Source organism: Calonectris borealis, chromosome 1 (assembly GCF_964195595.1).
Source record: "Calonectris borealis chromosome 1, bCalBor7.hap1.2, whole genome shotgun sequence".
Classification (NCBI taxonomy): domain Eukaryota; kingdom Metazoa; phylum Chordata; class Aves; order Procellariiformes; family Procellariidae; genus Calonectris; species Calonectris borealis.
In genome coordinates this window covers 71,504,920-71,521,726 of record NC_134312.1, presented here as the reverse complement: position 1 = coordinate 71,521,726, position 16,807 = coordinate 71,504,920, and positions in this window count along the sequence as shown.

Genomic DNA, 16,807 nt, shown 5'->3' with positions numbered 1-16,807 from the left:
ATTGTGTGGAAACATTGTATGAATGTGGTTAGCCTAAAATGCTCTTGGAGAGGGCTAAGAGCAAGCCAAGTTCTCTAGGAAGCAACCATATATTGAGCTAATGGATTTGAGATCAGAAGCAGCACAAGTTGGCTATGCTGGATGGGACATATAAATGGAAGAGATTAAGAGAGAAAGGACAAAACTACTGTGAAATTTCTGCATCCCCTACACACACAGAGAAATGGTGGATGCAGTCAGCTGCTGGATGACAGAGTCATCACCAGCAGCCAAAAGACAAGGCATTGTACATGTCACAACATGTACATGTCAAAGACACGTAAGTGAACATTTTATCTCCAATTACAGTATCTGTAACTCCTCTTGTTTGCAGAAATGTTTTGTTTTCTTGTCCTTTATCATATGTTTTAACTGAACGATTGCATAATATGGCTTGCACCTCATTCTCCAAATCTGCTCTGGTCTTCCATCTTGTTTGCTGTGTTTCCATCACATTACTTTTAAACACAAAGCCAGAGAATCACCCTTAGTTACAGTAAGAGACAAAATAAAGGGAAGAGCAGGAAACCCAGTTTAAATTATTTTGCTAAAAGTAGGTGCAGAGCATCCCTGCTCCCAACCCACACGCTCACCAGCACTGACCAGTATTTAATTGCAGAAGGACTTCTCTGCTGGTCTGGAAGCTCCACCACAGCTGAGAGCTCTTCAGGTTGATGCCCAGTGGAGCTGCAACTTTTCTTAATGTTTACTCTCCCCCTTTAAAGACAATTATCAGCACTGCCCCCATACATGCACAAATTTCCCTTGCATAAGGTCCCTGGTGCGACCCTCCCACCGCACACTGCACACCACTTCTTGCACTTCAGTGACACAGGTGCAGTGTCTGACAGCATGGACCACCCTTGCCTGGCCATCTTCTCCGAGCTCATGGGGAGACCCAGGCTGCTGAGGAGCAGCAAAGGGCAGGAGTCACCCTGCAGTGCAGCTTTCAGTGGGAGCATCCGTCTCCAGCTTTCAGGCACAAATGAGGCTCTTCTGAAGTACATGTAAATGGAGGCACTTATACTCGACAAATTAAAAAATTACAATATAATAGCAAAAAAGGTTGAGTTGAGGAGTTTAAAAAAGAAGTACAGTATGATATTAAATATTGCATTCTCTTACCAGTGTAGGGTATGATGACAGATAGGAGATGAATTTTTAAAGTTCAGTCTATCTATCTACCTATAGCAACTATCTCAGCATTTACACCATGGTCATCACTGTTTTATCTAAGGAGCTATCAGAGCAGTTGTGAACTTGTGAGTTAAAAGAAAAGACCTCCTTTTATCTCAAAGGTCATGCGGATGCTATAAAAATACAGATATGCAGTTCTATAAAATCTCCAGGTTAAAAAGTACATCTATTAAAACAAAACACGTGTGCAGATTCATGTTTCCTGCGATATAGGCTTGCTCCAACCTTACTGCAGGGACGCAGCTGAACTGTGCTTGAGAATATTGGTCCCGTTAGTTGTAAGGAAGCAGCGAAAGCTAAGGATGTGTGAGGTGACATTCAGGACACACCTTTATTAATTTTGGTAACTACTTGTCGTGCTGCTGTGCTGGTTCAGCTTAAGATATGCAAATAACCAAGAACAGCTTATCAGGGAAAGGTGATCCATCCCTTGTTCTTAATGGGACACCCAGACAGAGAAAAGCAGGTGGCAGCAGTTCTCCACCCCGCGACAAGCAACCCCAGGCTCTCCTTAACCTCACCCATGCTCTCGTTCCAGCAACAGACTGTTGCATGTGACACGGGCCAGCCTTGCAAAATTTCTGTTTGGAAATGCAGTCAAACTCTCACTGTTAAAAAATGGAAAGGATGCTCATATCTTCTCCCTTGTTTCATGATGCTGGTCAAATGCAGAAGGGAAAAGCAAGGGAAAGGCAAGAGAGGATTTTTTTAATGTAAATATTACCCTCATCTTTTACAATCTTTAGCAAACAGGCTGGAGATTCAATAACCCAATTAGGTAAATGGGAATTTTTACTCAATTTATGGTTGTATAATCAGGCATAGGGGGGAAGAAAGTGGCAATTCAAATGGGGAAGATATCAAGCAGATTCTGTTCCCTCTGTTAAAAGGCTCCCAACTGCCTAACAGAGACATTCTGAAAAACCTTAATTTAATCTGCCCCAATTATTAAAAAATATCTCTATTTATTTGAAACCAATACTTTATGAACAGAAATGAGCCCAATTTTCAGAAACGCTAAGCCCTCATACTCCCACTGATTTCATCTGGAGCTGCGGATGTTCTTCTTTTCTGAAAAATCAAGCCTTAGAAGTTCATGGTATGGGAAAATAAAATGTTCACAAAAAAAAGGGAGAAGCGCTTGTGTTATGACATTAAATTCTAGGTCTAATGTTGTGCTGGGAATAGTTATTTACACTGCTGGTAAATTTCATATCGGAAATCCTAGTCCACTGAGAATACTCTCCCCAACACTCCCTTCAAAAAAAAAACCCTAAAACACTGTAAACTTAAAATTCCTATGCTTTTTTCCTATGTATGGAGTTTCATTAATTGTATTCATAAATGCCTACATACATGTAGATGTACAGGTGTATGCATAGAAATCTATGGCTATATTTCATGTATGAAGTGGAACTTTATGTGCAGACATAAACCTTATACTATTGAGACATTCACGTTTATCCAAGTCCAGTTCTTGTTGGTACCAAAAGCAAAATCTCAGACCACTTATTTGGCTATCTAACTATGGATTTAGGTTCCCTACTTCTCATACCCAGGCTCTGTTTCCCGGATCAGGTAGCTGAGTCACAGAACCAATTAATTCTCAATGATCAAGAAAGCAATATAAACTCCTAGCAATATCACAAGATAATGAATTAATTTTGCTATAGGTTAAATATACATGATAGATTACAGTGACATACCCAACTACTGGGTTATGCAATAATACTTTTGGCAGCTGGGCAACTTTTAAAAATCCTTCTAGTTAATTAATTCAAAGTTACAGGGACTTAGATTTCTAAGTAATTAAACCACTTCTGAAATGTTTCCTAGCTAAACTTGTCAAAATGCATGCCATTATAAACTTCAGCCAGTTTAAATCCTGAGGTATCTTTCTGATGTTTAAACAGCTGACTGTTTCACTGCTACCATTTTAATTAAACTGTACACTCTGAAAATAACATTGTGACAAAACATGCTAATTGCTAATGTTTGAGTTACCTCCCGAGACTGGCCATATGTTAGGAACCACCGTTTAGCAATGACTTGATTGCATGCTGTACTTGACAGGGGCATTATGGAAACGTAAAAGCCAAGTGTTCGCTACTACTGAAATGGCACTAATTCTGGACTGTTCAATACATTTAAAAATATGGATTCCATTTTCAAAAGCAGTCTAACTCCATTCCCATTGAAATCAGTGACAATAGGTCAACACTTGATGCTTTTGAAAAATCTCACTTTGATGATCACAAAGGATTCACTTTCTAATGAGAATTTCCCCTCTGATCCCTCATACAACTTGGATCACTAAGTCCATGATCGCACTAGTACTCTCACACTCTTATGGGGCTCCAGTCTTTAAATAAGCGCAGGACGAGACCCTAACAAACTTCCATTATTAAGTTTCTGAAATCTATTGATTTATTTGGAGGAGCATGTTAATAGACTCCTTCGCTTCTGATGTTTAGTTACTCCACAATTCTACATTGTGCAATCATTACAATTACAGCATATACAATGATTATATCTAAAGTTCCAAATATGCAGTTTCCAGTAGCATAAAATAAATGCAAAGGCCATTTCATGCATTTTCTGAGGCCCGTAAAGTAACTGTAGCTGTTTAATATAGTAAAACCCCGAGTATCTAAAGCACCCTGGTAATCAGTTAGCACTCTCATAGGAATACCTTGGAGCATCTTGTTTTACTTTAGATACCTGTATTGCATAGCAAGATCTCCAATAAAACAAGAGACCATGCAAGAGGTCTACTAATGTCATAAGAGAGAGCTTATTGTCAATGAAACAACCTGGTTGCTTTAATGAAACCAGACTGCTCGTAACACAGTGTGAACCTACAGATGATGTTTTTAATGTAGGTTGGGTTTTTTTAAAGGTTACTGTACTTCTGAATCAGCAGAATAATGTTTGATCTTTAGCTATATCCAGTTTTGCTCCACCTTTTGAAAAGGCCATCCTCTACCGAGTCTCCTAAATACCCTCTCAAGGTATGTTTCCCAAAGTCTAAGCGCTGCAGAAGTTTCAAAATTTACTCTTTAAATGGAATTACATGCAGAATAATTAGGCACACAGAAGAATAATTATTTGTAGAAGCAAGCCAAAAGGCCTACTCCTCACCAGCATTATTGCATCTATTCTTAGTGCTATTGTAACACTGAAAATAAGGACAGGACTGAATAAGGGGAAGAAAAGATTTGGGGGTACAAAGAAAGGAAAACAGTAGAGAAAAAGGAGAAGGAAAAGTGAAGGGATTGTATGTTATTCATTAAGAGATTAAAAGGAAAAGCCAGCAGTTGCTAGCATTCAACCCTAATATTATATTTTACCAGAGAGAGAACTAGAAGACATTAATTCATGTGTACTTTCTGATTTGTAAGTGTCATGCTAAGGGCAGAAGATGAACAAGTAAAGGATAAATCTATTTGGAAACTTTTGTTTGAACTTCCTTAGCATGTCTTTGACAGCAAAGCCAGTCCTTATAAACTCTTTCTACAAGGACTTTAACAAGACATTTTAAGGATAAATGCTCACAAAATATTAGCACAGAGAAAAATCAGAATTTTTAATCATGAATATTTTGACTGAAAACTTAATTCTAAAGGTTACAATCATCTGTCCAACAAAAATTCACTCCTATGCGGCAACCAAATAGAAATAACTTGAAACCGAACTCACAGTCATCAGTTCACAGGTTATTCATATGCTGAAACAGAGATGTACAAAAGCTATGTGAAGCTATGAATACATTTGGAGTATGTACAAATAATCAGAAGAAAAGGTTAAATTTAAATAATTTCTTCACTGCAGCAAAAACAGCCCTGACTCTCAATAATATCCTTCTGGAAAAGACTTTTGGATGAAGTTCTAATTTCATCTTGCATATATATTTTGATTTAGTTTTTAATAATCTCAGCTAGTGTCTTAGTTAGTGTGTTTAACATCACAACTTAACTGCATTTTTGTATTTCACCTGAAATAAATACGTCCTTTTCTCTTTAATCCTTCCTGTTCATTGAGGTGTTCCATTTTTCCATTCTCAAAAAAAAGGCAGGAGGAAGCATTTTTGTACTTTCTACTCTGTCTCATTTTTTATCAATACCATTTAAGCTTTCAGTTTCACAGGTGGTCTGGGCAGCCAAACTCCTGACGAGCAGCTTAAGAGATCACATCCTAAATTACAATCATTGTTAGAGAATTTAGAGAACTGACCATCGTGACGGCAAGTGTTTTCAGCAAGCAGTCTAAGCTTGTTAGACTGTTTTTCCAGACTCAAAGCTTTATTGAAATTTTTTATAAAGTTTTGACTTGTCAGCGTCAGGTTTTTTTCCACTCAATATCCAATACAGATGACCTTTCACCCTAGATTTTTTTGGTTTATTCCAGTAAAGGCAAGCTCTCCCTCCGAGTAATCTCCTCTCTAAAGAAATGTAGCCACCCGAGCAGTTCACGAATCCAACAGTTCTGTTTTCCAGACTCCTCCTCTCCTGTCTGAGTTAGGATCTGAGCCAGTTTCCTTCCCGTGGGTGTCTCACCACCAACGCAGACACAACATCTCCCTTTGCAATCAATCACTGTGAACACGATCACGGTCCTGTTAGTCTGGTCAAGAACTTGGTTGTCAGCTTCAACTTAGAGCTCTAGATCCTCATGTTTAAACTCCTTCCAAGTCCTGAGATCCACTTTTCTACACATTCATGCCAATTACTTCACAGTTACGGCAACCGCCTTTCCTCTGGCTTTGACCTTATGCAACCTTGTTCCCCTTATATCCATGCAAAACACTGCTCTGAAGTCCATTACCTGAAGTCCACTGTTTTAGGATGGGCCCATGTAATTTCTCTCACTGTGCTCTCTGGTTCCTCCTTTCGTCTGCATCAGACATGAGATATTTGTTTTCCCCTACCCTGTGATTTCTCTTTCACCATCAGGTCACGACGTCATTCTTCGCAAGCCACTTGTCACATTTCCAGACTGCCTGTGTATGTTTTCTTTCATAGCACACCATAGGTTTTGAAAGAGTTCTCTGCAAACACCCACAAAGCCATGCCAATTACCTTCCTTCTTTTAAACTCTTCCCAAGGCACCCAAAAAACCAAATGCTTCAACATTAAGCTACCACGTGCAGAGGTGTTTTCCCTTTGGTTTTCCCTTTGTCACCCCTTTGCCCGCCTCCGCGGCTGCTCTGGGTTTGTGCAGTGCTCAGCACAGGGCAGTTCGGTTCTGTGACCACAGCTCCCACGGGCTGCAGGGATACTGAAAAAAATTATCAACAAATATAAAGTCTATATGAAAGATAAGGCAAGGGAGCAAGCCATGCTGAGTCGCCTTCCTCATACTGCTACAAGACTTGACATTAAGGCAAAAAGGAAAAATGCTAACTTATGCTGTCACGCAAACACCAGAAATGCAAGAAAGAAGAGTAACCAATCAACCTCTGCCCTATATCCCTCAAAGTCCTGCATATACCAGTCTTTTCCTGCTTTCCTCTATGTTCTGTAAGTAGCTGGGACTTGAGATGATAATTCGTGTTCATCTTTTCGAGCCTTGCAGATATCTCATCACCACAGCGTTACTCCAAGTAATAAAACACAGACATTAATTCAGTGTGTTACTACCTCCCCCAGTCACTCCAGAGGCAGAAAGCAAAACTGCAAAAGTCCTGCAGCGTATATAATTTACAAGATGTTCTTAAATTAAAAAAATAAAAAGCCCATGTTAATAACAAGTGCAAGATCTGATGTCTGAGAAATATATTTAAGTCTGCTTCAAAATGTTGGCATTTTCAAGACAAGACCATTTAAAGGGCATAACCTAATGAATCATTAGCACCAAAGCCCATCTAAATTAAAACTATAATAAGATGCTTTTAGAATCATCACCCCCTACTTTTTTTCTCTCCACCCTTGTTATTTCACTTTCAGAGAATATCCAGAAGTCCATTTACTTAAACGTGCTCTTAAAAATGGCTCATTCTGATAGATTTGATGGAGTCCCTTTCTCTTCTGTCACAGGAAAAAAATGGGACCTGGTGTTTTTAAAAAAGAAAATGTGTCAGATCAGGTTCCTATTCTCAATGGAAGGGGAAAGACATTTCTCTCATTAGCAGGATCTGCCCTAATTTTAGATTAAGTTTTACATGATATGCATGAATTCATATATTTACATTCCTTCTATAGGTGTCTACTTAATGTAACGGCGTATTTGTTCACACATTAATATTTTTCGTGGGTTTTTATGAGAATTAAGTAATCCAAAATAGGATGTCCTCAGGATTATATCCAGGTTCTATAATAACCAGAGACATTTAGGAAATGGCCCAGGGGAAAAAAACCAAACCAAACCAAACCAAACCAAAACCAAAACCAAAAAAACCCACAAATATAAATAAACCTCTACTAACTGAAACTCAAATATTTGAGCTCTGCACAATATGGCTCCTCTCAGCTCTGGCCCAGCCTGCTTGTAAGGGCACAGCAAAAGCCACAATTCCCAAATTCTCAGGGAATCACAGCGAAGAAGACTTGATCACATTTCCAATAGCAAGTTTTGATCTGAACGAGCTGAAAAGGAAGAGGCAACATTTTAGACACTGAAGCCTTTCCTGAACTTTGTGCCCAACCCATCTATAGCAACTGACAAAGGATACAAGCCGCTCCCCAATGTCACATAATATAATTTAGTACGATGGAACTGCAGAGGAATCTTTTCTGAATAAGCTTACACTGTAAATTCATTATTTTTGGACTGTCATATTCTCTTCCTTCCTCCACCAACACCACCCAAAAAAAAGCAGTATCTCTTCAAACTGCTTCCTAAAACACAAGTATTTCACCCTGAAGGACAGAGCCTAAGAGAACCATTCTTGGGAAGTTTACTCGTAAAATCTTGCCAGCTTACCTGAATAAATTTCCTTATGTGATTCTCTGCAAATTAGTTCTCTCTGATTTAACTGCCCTGTGCCTATTTTTTTGAACATGGACAATTTGTGGGACTTTTTACATTTGAGTCGCAGATGTCTGCAAAGGTGAAATAAAGCTAATCCAGGAACAGAATAAGTAGAATCAAAAAAGAAGCCCTAAATGTTTGAGGTCACATATCAAATATAGATATAATTTAAAAATACATTAAATTTCTATAATGGTTGAACTGACAAAGCAGCAATCAGTATTTCTCACCCTGTTACCAGTGCTTAAGGATGCCGACATTTGAGGTTTGGGTTCAGCCTATATTAGAGGTAGGGTGAGAAAATTGCAAAAAAAAGCCCAATTTAGGAGTTCTACTTCCTAAGTCATTTAGTTGCTTCCAGAAAGCCCACCCACATACACAAACACAAAAATGAGCACCTATAGCCTGGATGTTACGTACACCCACTTCACCAGACTGCTGTTAGTCATTTCCAGCAATATCTCTGTTGCACAAGTCAGCATATGAGCCCGAATATTAACTTTTATTCTGTTTTTATCTTTATACACATTAATGACAACTGAAAGATGAAAGAAGTCCAAGCTAAATACAAATCCTAATTAAAGGAAAATATTTTCGTATTTGTTTTGATTTAAATGGTTTAAGTGGGATGAGCAGAAGCGTATGGAGGAAGGGGAAGAGACAATAAGACTTACTCATGAAAGATGTATCATTGATTCATTAAACCAAACAGAGCGATGAATTATGATTGGTAGGGAACAGCCTCACGTTGGCAAAAAGAGGCGGATGGACAGCATCATATTCTTCATATATTCTGTTAATTTGTACATTTTCCTCTTTTAAAAAAAGTGTTAGAATTAACTGTGATCACTTTATGATCAATTGCCACTAAGCAGCCACTAAATCAGTATTTCACAAGTCTGAAATTTCTGGAGAATGTGGCATTCCATGGGGCGTGCCAAATCCATCACCCAGGATATGAGCATTCATCTTTCCAGCTTCCCTGCCAAGGGACGGGTCTCTTAGAGCTACGAGGCTGCTGTGCCAAGGAGTAGCCCTCAAAATTTGGAAGGGTTGATCAGAACTAAGCCAAAATCACAAATCATTTCATTTTTCTGAAAAGGTAAGAGAATTTTATAAAACTGACCTGGCAAGTGAGATCATGAACCTAAGAAGAGCCCAATTAAATTCGACAGATTCTCTCTGATGTGCCAGCAAAGGGAAAGAAGCACTTAAAGGAAAACTGAATCATAAAATAAAAGATAATCTGTTCACTACACACAATTACAAGGAAGAGTAAATCATTACAAAAAAGACTTAAATATATAATCTATTTCATTCATTTTTTCCCAAGTATAAACAAAATGTCTTTATCCCAAAGTTTTGAGGGCTTATAACTAATTAAAAATATTCATAACAAACAAAATTACTTGCTCAGTCCAAATAACTCCCTGCCCACATAAATCAAATCAACCCAGAATCACAAAAAAAATTCCCAGCTTGCCTCATGCTCTTCAACCCTCAGCAAAAGCTCAGCAAAAAATAGCTCTGCAGCATGTTCTGAAAGTTAAATTTGGGCTATTTTGGACCTCAGGGAGAATAAATTCTGAAATCAAAGAATCTTCATGGAAACCCCCTATCACCATTTCCTTTCTATTAAGAGAAAAGCTCGATCATTTATGCATCTCTGCAGATGATATCTATGGTAATACACAGATACCTAAAAAATAGCCTGTTAAAAGGACCGGCTGAAATAGTTTTTAATAACTTTCACCCAGTTTTGAACAGCAAGCATCTTGCAAAGAGCAGACGTGTGTTATAACATCCTACAGACAGATAGTCACAGTCTGCACTAGAATCAGTGTTTGAATCATGTTAAGGTGTAGGTCATACACATTTGGCATACATCTAAGTCTCAAAGTGGAAAAGGTGCAGATGCCTACAGTAGGTCTTAGACATCTGCCGCCTTTTAAGCTAAGGAAGACCGAAGAAAACCTTTTGGTTAGAGATGGGCACCAGGTCAGGTTTTTTCCGTGTTCCTAGGATCCAAGAAAAACGGTACAATGTTCAAATCCATGTCCTGTGAGAAGCGTATTCCAAGGATCTCTCAAAGGCATTTCGTGAGGTCCAGACTACAAGGAGCACAACTTGGACTCCCTGATGCTGGGTGGTTTCTCAACACACCTTCTGTTTCTTTCTCCCAGCCTTACTCTCATCACTGTCACTCTTGTCTCAGCTGAATCTTCACTGTTTTGCTGCCTTCCACACACTTGTCTCAAACACTCGCTAAGATCACATGAAATAGGGAGAAACAGCTGGGTGTCGCTGGAGCTTGTGCCACTTGTGCTAATTGATTTGGGTATGACGCTGAATAAAAGTGGGTGCAAAGCCCAGATTACTATCTCACAGGTCAATCTACCTCAGGTTCAACAAATTAACATGGCTGCACATATTTCACATCTAGGTGTGGCATAGTTGACGAATGCAAAATCCACCTTTCGCAGTCAGAACATAATCTAAGGTTGCCTAGCAAAGTCTAGACAATTGAAAATGTATCAGCTTTCATAAACTTCTGGAAATAATCCAATTTTGTTAATAACCTACAGTCACAAAACTGGTATCAGACTGCCAAGATGCCAAACATCAAAGTCTAAGAAAGGTGGACGTTTCCTAGTGTTTTCAACTCTTTGCTCTCATACATTTTAGTGATGAAAGGCATTAATTGTTTCTCTAATCATCATCCAACAACCTGCAATAAACAAAATAACTAGCCTCACTTTCAGAGCACCATTCACATCGAGGAAAGTAAAAAAAAAAAAGGAAAACTGCTTAATATATACTTGCAGTGCACCAGCGAAGAGTCAAAGCCATAAAATTAGACTTTAAACTTTGCCAAGGACAGAGGGAGCTCACAGCCACCGTTCAAAATGAGAAATATTTAATTATGCAGAAACTAATTAATATTAGAATTACAGCCTTTTCCTTACATGGGCCTTAATCCATGCTTTGTCCCCCTCTTCCTCTGAAGACCTTCTTCAAACAAACACGTACAAGCTCTCCTTAAAATTTCATGTTCCAAGCAGATCTTTATACGGTGACCTTATTCTGATTATGACTCCACGGTTTTACCCATCCCATTTGTTCCCGAGCAAAAGGCACTTAAAATTCTAGAGTAGCTTCACAAACTTCACACGTGACTGACAGTGAACTCCCAGGTTTCCGAAGGTTTTTCTGATATATCGTGCTATGGGATCCAGAGACATGCACCTCTCAGAAGTTTGAATGGAGCCAAACCATCTGAAATTCAGTGGCAGGAGCATGCTCCACAATCTGCGCCCAGAAAATGGACGCTGATGATAAGCACAAAACATAAAATCCTCGCATGCCGCTCAAAGGTGGAGACATCAGCAGACAGGAAGACTTGCAGATATATGCATGGTTGCTAGAAGCAGTAGCAGTGGTGGTTCAGCAGAAAGATGGCTCCCCAGCTTGGTCCTTATCTAAATGTGCATAGCCCCGATTTATTTTTTTTTAATGTGTCCCTAAAATCAACACATCAATTCATATCTAAGTGCCTTAGTTAGCAGCCTCACTTTCAAAAAAATGCTATGAACCCAGCAGATCTCCTAAGAAGTCGAGACATGATTTGAGATCACCAATTCAGGGCTGGAGACAATGAAACAGCCGCAGCTCTACACACCAGTTTCTGGGTGTCTATAATTTAAAGGTACCTAATGCGCTCTATTATAAAGTCCTGTTTTCAGTTGTTTCTAGTTTTGCCAGACTCTCAGAATCTGCACTGAAATTTTCTACAGCAGAAGTCTGCCTCAGGCTTCCCTTCCTCCCCTTTTGTTTTCTGAGTTTCAGTTAAAACTGCTCAGCTATTTCTGAGAACAAAGAACTAGGAGAAATACATGTTGTTTTGTCCATTGTTTAAAAAAAAAGAAAAATCCTGACTGCGAATCTCTACTGTCTCCTTTCTTTTGAGTGGGATATAAAAGGTCACATAGAAAAATCGCCCTCATGCTAGGGATATGAATTCTTATATCCCTGTGAAAAGCTGCCCAAATTTGGCAAAGTTAAGAGCCTCCCAGGGATTCTGGTTCATATGCATCAGTAGAGACTTCAGAGCTTAACTTTTATATTTTCCCAAGATTCAGCTGCCACTTAAATGCTCTAATCCTTTCCCTGTTCTTCCTCCTCCTGTCTGCCTGGGCTGCCCTGTGGCCATGCCCACGGCCCGAAAGCAAACTCTTGGTGTTTCTCACCTATCCCCACCTAGGCACCCCGGAAGCTCTTAGAGGAGGGGCTTCAAAGCTCTGCTGTGCCCCTTAGCTCAGCGTTTCATGGGGAGAAAATAAAATAAAAGGGAGAGAAGAGCTGCGGGACATGAAAGTGAAATAGCAAATCAGCACCAAGAGACAGCTAGGTGAGCTAAGGCAGAAGATAGTAGTCAAAGAGGAGCAGAAAAGGACTACAGAAGAGAAAATGTAAGGAAAATAATGGTACAAACAAAATTTAGGAGTCCCATGTTGTTTTCAAAAAGCAGAACTATCAGGGAATTGGGCAACATGTTGCTGGCTAGTAACTACCAGGGGTACTAACACTGTTCTGGTCTACGGTCCAGAGACTCGAGGTTGCTTTAAGCAATCTTAAAGTCCATGTGATTCTCTATTTTAGACTTTTTTAGTTTATCCTTTTTTTTTTTCAATTGAGGAGCTACATTAAAAATATTTGTGATGAAAAGCCAAGTATACTGGTATTCCATACAGGAAATACCAGTATTATTGCATTTACATACAACTTCAATTCACTTTCCTTATGAATACAAATCATGATACTGCTTTTAATAACACAGTCACCTGTCTCATTCACTGCATGCAAGAAACCTATCTTGGGAAAAAATTTGAACTACATGCTGGAAAAGGCTAGCATTTACAGGATCCGTACCTCATCCTTTACGTGAGATGTAAAGCAATTAACACAAGGTATCACAGAAAGAAAAGCAAGGATAGTCTTCTGGTTAAAGAGTTAAAACAACTCAATTTTTGTAGTTGAAAAATAAATAGGTTTCTATCTCTTTTATCCCTTTTTACAGTTACTAACTGTATGCTCTTTGTTTGTGAATTCCTAATGCAAGGCACCTGGGGTCAGGTTGGCAAAGGTACCAAATACTCCCACCTGAAATGGATGGGAACTGTGCTTTCAGCGTATAAAGAACCATGAGCTACCAAATGCTTAAAAAGGAATTGTGAAATGTTAGATACCCAAAGTGGATAGGTCCTGTTGAAAGTTGCAGTGTCAGTGTTTTAGCTTTCTCTTTCTGAGATGGGATGAATCCTTCTTTCTCACAAGGGCTTTGAACTGCTGAATTAATCTTTCTTTGTGAATGACTTGCATACTTAGGTAAGCACACCATGGGGAGGGGGGAAACAAAACATGGTTTTGTACTAATTGTAGGGTTTGAAGATGCTATCTTATATAAGGCCTGAAACTGAAGAAATGGGATATTTAGTAACTGAATGAGACCTTGTTCTATGGTTGTACTAATGGTGCGCATTCTTACTTCAGAACTGTGCTACACTACATTTCTACTAAGGGTATAGATCAATCTTGCATAAATCCCATTTGTTCTTAACTGTCACCTTGGGATTTTCTAATTCTGAGTTCTTCACTCTGCTACTCTTCGTGTTCTCTTACTGGAGGATCTTGCTGTTGACTCTTCATGAATTATCTGAGTCCATGGGAGTAATCATGCATGGTGATGGATAGGATACTTTTCAAAGCAGTTGTCATAGAGTCCCCCCGACAATAAGATGAAAATTAGGTATAGCTATTTCCCTACTAGGGTACCAGGTGCCCATAAAAATGGTAATTTTCAGAAATGAATCAATAAATATAGCTAATTATTGGCAAATAGCCTAAAGCCATCCCACTTTCCAGGGCTCTGATCTTCTCATAACTCATATGTTAGGCAGGGTCAGGCTTGGATCAGTATGTAACTGTGAATCCCCTGGGAAAAGCCTGGGAGCTCCAGGCTGCACCAGTGGCTATTCAGTAGGTGGCATTATACCCCTAAAGATGGTGCAAGACAGTCCCCTTGCAGGATATTTCATAAAAGCAACTTGCAAGCATAATTCTCATCTTCAGCCCCCATTTGTCCGTACAGTTAAGTAATCCTACACCGTTTCCTTTCTGCAGAGGGCACGAATGGAGGCATGAGTTTCGGGGCTCCTACTAAGTCCTAGAGAGACTCTATGTTCAGCCTCCAACGGAGGGATGTAGGCACCCAAACTGCGACACCTTAGGCTCCAAGGAGTTCCTCAAATCCCCTTTCTGTCTGTCAGAGGCCTACATTTTGGTACCTATGTTCCAGCTGGTGGCTTGTATGTGCCAACCCTTAATCTCTAATGAAACTCTGAGATTGGACGTTAGTAGATAACTTCTCTCAGCTAAGGAGCCCATGAAACTTGCAGATACCGGTCTTGATCCTGCACAGAAGATAGCCTGAATTTACTGAAGGATGGGAAGTCGTTGCCTGCTTAATTTAGAGCTGAGGGCTCCACTTGCTGGTAGGGTTCAGAAAGACTCAGAGAGAAGAAAAAATAAGGAAGAAATGTTTAACGTTCATTGGGAAGGAGGTTGCTGCAGGTGAGATGTAGAGACAAAACAGATACTTACCCATTACTTCAGCATTTAAAAGAAATGCAACTAGGAAATGGTCTTCTGTAATAGTAAGCCAAATCTTGGAAATAGAGGGCAACTAGACCCCGATCCCATAGAGACTTACGGAGCTTTTTAACTCCACATTCTCTGTGTATTCCTGTTGACCTCCAGAGCCTAGATTCCATTGAAAGTGCATGGACGGACCCGTAATTTCTTAACTGACCTTTGAAAATAGGATTAATTCCTAAATCTCTGAAGTACTTTGGCAGACTTTATCCTGAGTTATTTCCGTAGAGACAACGAGCCATAGTGCATTTTAAGTTTCCTACTACATGCCTTTTTCTTCTTACACACTGTCTCTCCTGTTTAGGACTTGACAGGGAGGGTTTGAACATAAGTGATCCACTTTTTATTTATGGATGTCCTTTTGTTTTGTTTTTCAAAGAGTGTGTGCAGAGAATGCATAGCATGACAAAGGATATAAGAAATTGTAAAAGAGAAACTTGATGCCAGTCTCTAGGCTGGCCAGGCCGTGTAGGTGTGACCCTTGTACCATTACACTGATTACTTTGTTTAGATTGAAACTGTAGTTTGTGGAATTTAGCCTTAGCAAGAACAAGCTGCCTCTATTTTGATACCCGCAAAGAGAGAGAAGGGGGGAGTGGCAGGAGATTGCAATATGCCTGAAAAAGCCATTTAGAAAACTGGCAACATCTTAATTTTTTTCCTATGAAAATCTCGCCAGTTGCTACGTTAGTCTTTGAACCGCGTTTTCACCAACGCTGTTGCTTCTCCTTCTTTAGAGTCAGTTTATTCAGTTGGTTATGAATGACTTTCAGCTGCTCTGTTATTGTCCAGGCTCCATTGCAATGAGGGGTCACTTGCAGTTTCCATTGTAAGCCCAGGTTTTCAGGTGTTTATTGTAACTTGGCAGTTTTCAAATCTGGGTTAAAAATTGGTACAAATTTTTTTTTTATGGCCAGATGGGCTTTTTATCCTTTCTCTTCTTCTTTTCCCCACCTAAATTTTAACCTTTTAGGAGCTGAATAAAACCTCTATCTGCTGGAATGTTAAAAAATTATTATTGGCAAAGAAATTAATTTCTCTAATACTACTAGTATTTTGAGGGCCGTGTTTGTGATATATTCTTTATGATCAGCCACTGGAGGTTTTTTAAATTCTCTGTTTGTAAGAGTGTCTTCAGTTTGTGCAATTCCTACTCAACCCTGATCCAACACATAGCTCAATCCATTGCCCAAAGTCCCAGTGATTTCTGTGGGGCTCCACATGAGCTGTTCCCTTGATCCAAGTTTTAAAAGGGTTGTAATGTATTTGCCAAATACCCTGTGAGGGGGTGGTGATGAAATTAGTGTTTATTGCTTAAGAGAAAAGACAAGGGATTTCAGTGGAACAATGTGCACCCATTTGCTAAGTTCTGATTACAAGATCAAAGATTACTACTAAATTCAAACTGAAAAGAAAAAAAAAAAAAAAAAAACAAACCCTAATGTTTCTCACTTCTGTTGGTACCTTCTTAATTGAGCTTTGGACACTGAACGCCTGAATTTCCAGCAGGTTTTCTCCTAGTATTAGAAAAATACTTGAAACTGCTAATGGAAGGTCAATGAAAAAGTTACAAAATTTACATTAATATTTCTTAGATAAATTTAGAGTATAATTTAAGTAAATGTCCTAAACTTGATGTTTCCAGAAAAAGCATCACTAAAACACTTTCATCGCACCTTGGTTTCAAAATGTGCTGGTTGAACGGACTTTCTTTTTTTTTTATTTTAGTTCTTCAACTCCCGAACAATCTTGCTCTACTTCCAATAATGCTCTTCGGTGACTACTGTGCCGCGCAGACTCGAGTCTGATACAAGATATATGACTCTGTTTATCACTCAGTGTTCTGTATAATCTGTTACAAGCACAATAGCTAGTTTTACATGGGTGCACT